Here is a 6,505-nt window from a genome sequence, read left to right as displayed (position 1 = left end):
TTCCCAATACCAACGTACATCCTACAGCATGTCTACGGAGCCTCTAACGGTTACAAATGAGTACTAGGATAGTGCCGACAATAAGGCCCCGGTTGTAACTCAAAACTCAATACATGAGAAGCAAACGATACATGACTCCGATGTGAAATGGGACTCACCAAGACAACTGAGAGGAGGATGTACTGCTATCACTGATCAATGTTGCCTGCTATGGAACCACCTGCATCCATTAAAAGATGCAGAACCCCCCGCAAAAGGGACATGAGTATATGTGGAATAGTACTCATATGTAAGGCAGACAGAAAACATATGAAAATACGGTAACTCAAATATGAGGCAAATAAATTACGCCAAGAAACTACGAAATGACCCATAGTATCACATGTCAAGTCTTATTATACTTACATCATTCTGAACTTCTTTTAGGATCAAGAATTCCCTATGAACTATGCGTGGGATACAAAATATAATGTAAACGTAACAACATGTACAAACAAAGGCAATGGAAGTGGCACCTATTGTTCGTGCTGCCTATGCGTCTCACCAGACCATCCATAGGGTTCGCATATTATATTATACACCTATGCATTTCATAGACCGTCCATAAGGTTCACATATTATATTATACACCTATGTGTTTCATAGATCGTCCATAGGGTTCACATATTATATTATACACCTATGTGTTTCATAGACCGTCCATAGTGTTTCATTCATATTATACACCTATGCATTTTATAGACCGTCCATACGGATTCATTCATATTATGCCCCTATGTGTTTCATAGACCGTCCATACGGTTCATTAATATTATACACCTATGCGTTTCATAGACCGTCCATAGGATTCATTAATATTATACACCTATGCATTTCATAGACTGTCCATAGGATTCAAATAATATACCATCATGCACACGACCCTATTTACACTCAAGCGACATGATTGACATTACCGTTAAGGTCGTAAGTTCCCAGATCATTGGAATACTTCATGTTCATGCTCATCATAGAGAAAGATAGCTTATTACATTAACACATGCATGGCCAATCATTAAGTAGATTTCAATGGTGCTGGACCCAATTTTTTTTCTTAAGGTTCATCATCATTTAGCATAGGACGTCTCTTTTCCACCTCATTATATACCTCCTTGCAATCTTAAGGTCACTAGCTAAGTTCATGATTCTCGGTGACCTAATATTGAAGTCATTTACATTCATTATTTCAGAAGCATACAATTATAGTTGAAACCATTGGAACATACCATGCCTCATGATTCTCACTTTGGCAAGCGGCCACAGTTCATGTTCATACTATCACTTACTTGTACTAGCCATGGGTAATCATAGGACATTAATGACATTATTATATAAAGGAGTCAAACTCATCTACTAATCTTTCACACATTCTTTCATTTCATTGGAACTATTGGCCACAAATGTAATTCCCATTCTTGGCACGATGGCCACATTTCTACATCTCATACTCGCTTCTTTCACTTTCAAACATCATCACTAATCATCAACAACAAAGCATTTCTATTCAAGACTTTAAGTCCACATGTGAGCAAATAAGAATATTAAGCACATTGAGATTTCTTACACAATTTGGGACAATAGCTTTCATTTGGATCACGGCTTGAAGTTATAACATTTAGATATGCAACCCATGCTTCGAGCACATTTTCAAATAGCACATAACATAACAAGAACATTTGGAAAACATATTGAGCATATATCTTTTGGACACAAGGATTATTCGAAATAATCTATTTATAATTAGCAATACGGGACTTACAAGGATATCGTGGGGTTCAATTCTAAGAGAAGAGTTTAGCCAGTATATCTTGTCTTGAGTTTTTTAAATTACTACAACGTTCCGAAAATCTTAGCCACTTCGATCTATTTAGATATATAGCAAAATTGAACACAAATTAGCAAGAGAGTTCATAGTTCCAGCTCACTTGAGCATTTTATCAAACACTAGGTGTGCATTAAGGTTTCAAGGTCCTCCTATGGTGGATTCTTTCATCCCACTACCCAAAGTTTACCCAAATGAGCTCAACAATCTTCCCACTACCCTTGATGGTACATGCATGTAAAATAAACAAATCCCACACCCATGAATCACACTCCCAATTTCCCATATTCTGCCCATACTCGAAATAAAAAACTAGGGTTAGAACCTTACCTCTTGGATGAAGATCTTGTGAGATTTCCTTGTTGAATTTCAAAGCTTTGACAAGGATTGATGAATAACACACTTGGGGCTTCCTCCTCTCTCTCTCTAGAACAGTCTCACTTCTCTTTAAAAATATCAGATTTTTGCTCCAAAACGAGCTTCAAGGGTTTATTAATGAAATAGGGGTCGGGTTATAAAAATCAAAAAATGGACCCTCAGATCTCAACTCTATGGTCCCAGAATGCATCGCAGATCATGTCTGCGATTCGCAAACTGGACCGCAAAATGGTCCTCCAAATCTGGGCTGGTCGGGACAGGTTTGCGGCAGATCTGTGGTCCGCAAATCACTCTCCAAAATTCTTCATGCCAAGTCTGCAACGGATGTGCGGACCACGAAACAGCTATGCGATCGCATAATGGACCGCAAAACAACCTTCAAAATTCAGCCAAAACTTTCCATCAACTCCTCAGTGCATTCTTCAAACCAAAAAGTTTGTACAGTATAATCCTCAAACATGTAAGCCTACCTCGGCACCACGAAACCTTAAATTCATTGGCAAAATTTTACGGGGCCTTACACCAAGCTCTCCACCTTTCGACTCAAGGCATCGGCCACCACATTGGCCTTCCAAGGATAATATAGAATAGTGATATCATAGTCCTTAAGCAACTCTAACCATCTCCCCTGCCGCAAGTTAAGGTCCTTTTGTTTGAACAAATACTGTAGACTCCGGTGGTCGGTATAGACCTCACAAGGGACACTATACAAATATTGTCACCAAATCTTCAAGGCATGAACAATCACTGCTAATTCCAAGTCGTGGACAAGATAATTCATCTCACAAACCTTCAGTTGCCTAGACGCATAGGCAATCACCATACCGTCTTGTATCAACAACGTGCCAAGGCCAACATGAGACGCATCACAGTACATAGTGTAAGACCCCGAACCCATAGGCAACACCAATATTGGGGTTGTAGTCAAAGCAGTCTTGAGCTTTTGAAAGCTATCCTCACACTCCTCATCCCATCTAAATGGAGCACCCTTTTGGGTCAATCTAGTCATAGGTGATACAATAGATGAGAAACCTTCTACGAAATGATCGCAATACCCGGCTAAACTAAGAAAACTCTGAATCTCAGTAGCTGAAGAAGGTTTGGGCCAACTTTGCACTGCTTCAATCTTCTTTGGATCTACCTTGATCCCCTCAACATCACATGACCCAAAAATGCCACTGAATCAAGCTAGAATTCACACTTTAAGAATTTTGCATACAACTTCTTTTTCTCTCAAGGTCGGGAGCACAATCCTCAAATGTTGCTCATGATCCTCCCAGCTGCGGGAGTACACCAAGATGTCGTCAGTAAACATACTGACGAATGAATCTAGATAGGACTGGAATACACTGTTCATCAGGTGCATGAACATTGCTGGGGCGTTGATCAGCCCAAATGACATCACAAGGAACTCGTAGTGACGATACCGAGTCCTAAAGGTAGTCTTCGGAATATTCGTAACCTTGTTCAAGTGCTTATAATCAATACACATGCGCATAGAACCATCATTCTTCTTCACAAACAAGACCGGAGCACCCTAAGGCGACACACTAGGCCGAATGAAACCCTTATCAAGCAACTCTTGCAACTGCTCCTTTAACTCCTTCAACTCCGTTGGGGCCATACGATATGGTGGAATAGAAATGGGTTAAGTGTTGGGCAACAAGTCAATACCAATATTGATATCCCTATCGGGCGGCATGCCCGGAAGATCTGCCATAATTACATCTGGATAGACTCTCACTACCAGAACTGACTCAACGGTAGGAGTATCAACATTGACATCTCTCACAAAGGTTAGATATACATCACACCTCTTCCCAACCATCTGTTGTGCCTTAAGGAAGGACACAACCCTACTAAGAACTTAATCCAAAGTACACCTCCACTCCAACCGTGGTAAACCTGGCATAGCCAACGTCACCGTGTTGGCACGACAATCAAGAATAACATAATAAGGTGACAATAGTCCATGCCCAAAATAACAACAAAGTATACCATAGTGAGCAACAATAGATCAAATCTGGTCTCAAAACCACCAATAACAACTAAACACGACCGATACACACGGTCTACAACAATAGAATCTTTCCCAAACGTGGACACATAAACAGGAGAACTCAAAGAATCACGAGATATACCCAAATATGGAGCAAAGTAAGAAGATACATATGAATAAGTGGAGACTAGGTCAAATAAGACTGATGCATCTCTATGACAAACCGGAACAATACCTGTGATAACTGCGTCTGATGCAACTGCCTCTGTCCTACCCAGAAAAACATAACATCTGGTTTGGCCTCCCTCTCTAGGGCGACCCCTACCCGCCTGACCTCCACCCCTAGTTGGTTGTGTAGGTGGAGCGGAAACTGGAGTGGTAACCATGGCCTGAGAAGTCTGTGGACCTTGTGGAATACGTGGAGCCTGAGTAGTCTGTGGAGGTACACCCCTCATGAGTCTAGGGCAGTCCCTTACCATATGAAGAGTATCACCACACTCAAAGCAAGCTCTCGAATGACGCGACTGCTGAAACTGGCTCGGGCCTGGTCGATTGGACTGACTGCTGAAAGCAGCCCGTGCAGGCGGTGCACTATAAAGTGGCGCTGCACAATGGGAAACCTAAGACTTGGGAGTAGCCAGAGTACCACTAGAAGCTGGAAGTGTTAAATGACGGGCTACAACTGGGGCACGGGCACTACTATATTCGCCAGAATCTAGAGGCCTCTTGGCCTCCCTGTCCTCCCTCTCCTGGCCCCGCATCTCCTCCATTCTCCATGCGATATCTACCACATGCTGACATAGAGTGCTTGTCTCCAACTCTCGAGCCATGTTGAATCTAATACCATAGTTGAGCCCTTCGATAAATCGACGGACTCGCTCTCTAACCATGGAAACCAAGGCAGGTGCATGTCTGCACAACTCAATGAATTTGACATCATACTCTAACACGGTCATAGCACCCTGTCACAACTGCTCAAACTCCACACGCCATGCATCCTGAAGACTCTGGGAATAAACTCCCTCAAGAACATCTCTGAAAACTGAGTCCATGTGAGTTAAGTTGCCTCGGCTGGACTACCCTCCGCATAAGCCCACCACCACTGATATGCTGGTCCTGATAGCTGGAATGTAGTGAAAGTGACCCCGCTCATCTCCACAATACCCATGGTACGGAGAATACAGTGACACTTCTCTAGAAAACCATATGCATCCTCTGTAGCTAGGCCGCAAAAGGTAGAAGGCTGGTACTTCTTGTACCTCCCAAGTCTGAGTTGGTCCTACTCAGACGTTGTTGCCCTAGCCTCGGGCTGAAATGAGACAACCGGCTGCACTAGTATAACCTCTGGGACCTGGCCAACATGGATCCGTTGCTCTAAGGTATGGTCCGCGGGAGTCTGAGCTCCTCCCCCAGCCTGAGATGTGGCTGGTTCAATTGGAATCAACCCCGCCTGAGCTAGAGTACCAAAAATTCTCAATAACTGTGCGAGGGTCTCCTGAAGTGCAGGGGTAGTAACAGGCTTCTCAGGTGCCTTCCCCAACTGGAGCTACTAGTGGCTTCTCTGTCGCAGCTCGGGCAGATGCTTTGGCTGCATCACGTGCCCTACCTCGAGCTCTACCCCGGCCTCTCGTGGCTCTAGCAGGGGGCGCGGGTGTCTAATCGTCAGATCCAGCGGTGTGTGTCCTCACCATCTGTGAGAGAATAGAAAGACTAAGATTCAAAATTTCGAAGTCAACAAATTAGTACGATAAGGAATCAAAGAAATGAAGCTTCCTAACAGTTCCATAGCCTCGCAAAGATAAGTACAGATGTCTCCGTACCGATCTGCAAGACTCTACTAAACCTGCTTATGACTCTTAACACCTATGAACCTAGAGCTCTGATACCAACTTGTCATGACACCAATCTATCTCTGTAGGATGTCGTGATAGCACCTAGTCTCTAACACTAGGTAAGCCTAACATACATAAAGAATTTAATAGAAATAGTAATAAAACATCCAATTTAAACCAATAGCTATCATAAAAAGGACTCCGCAATACAACCGAACATAACTCCAAAAATCTAGTGAGACCGAGTCACAAGCTCTACACGAGTATACTGAACATCCCTATACAACAGTATCTATAAAAGTAGAATGAAATAAAAACTAGATAGAGGGTGACTCCGAGGCCTGCGGACGTCGGCAGGTATACCTTGACGTCTCTGATCCAAACTCAACTCAAGGATGCCTAGGCTGGTATGAAGTACCTAGATCTGCACAAAAT

The sequence above is a fragment of the Nicotiana tomentosiformis genome, chromosome 5 (assembly GCF_000390325.3).
Source record: "Nicotiana tomentosiformis chromosome 5, ASM39032v3, whole genome shotgun sequence".
Lineage (NCBI taxonomy): Eukaryota > Viridiplantae > Streptophyta > Magnoliopsida > Solanales > Solanaceae > Nicotiana > Nicotiana tomentosiformis.
Note: the sequence above shows the minus strand (reverse complement) of the source record.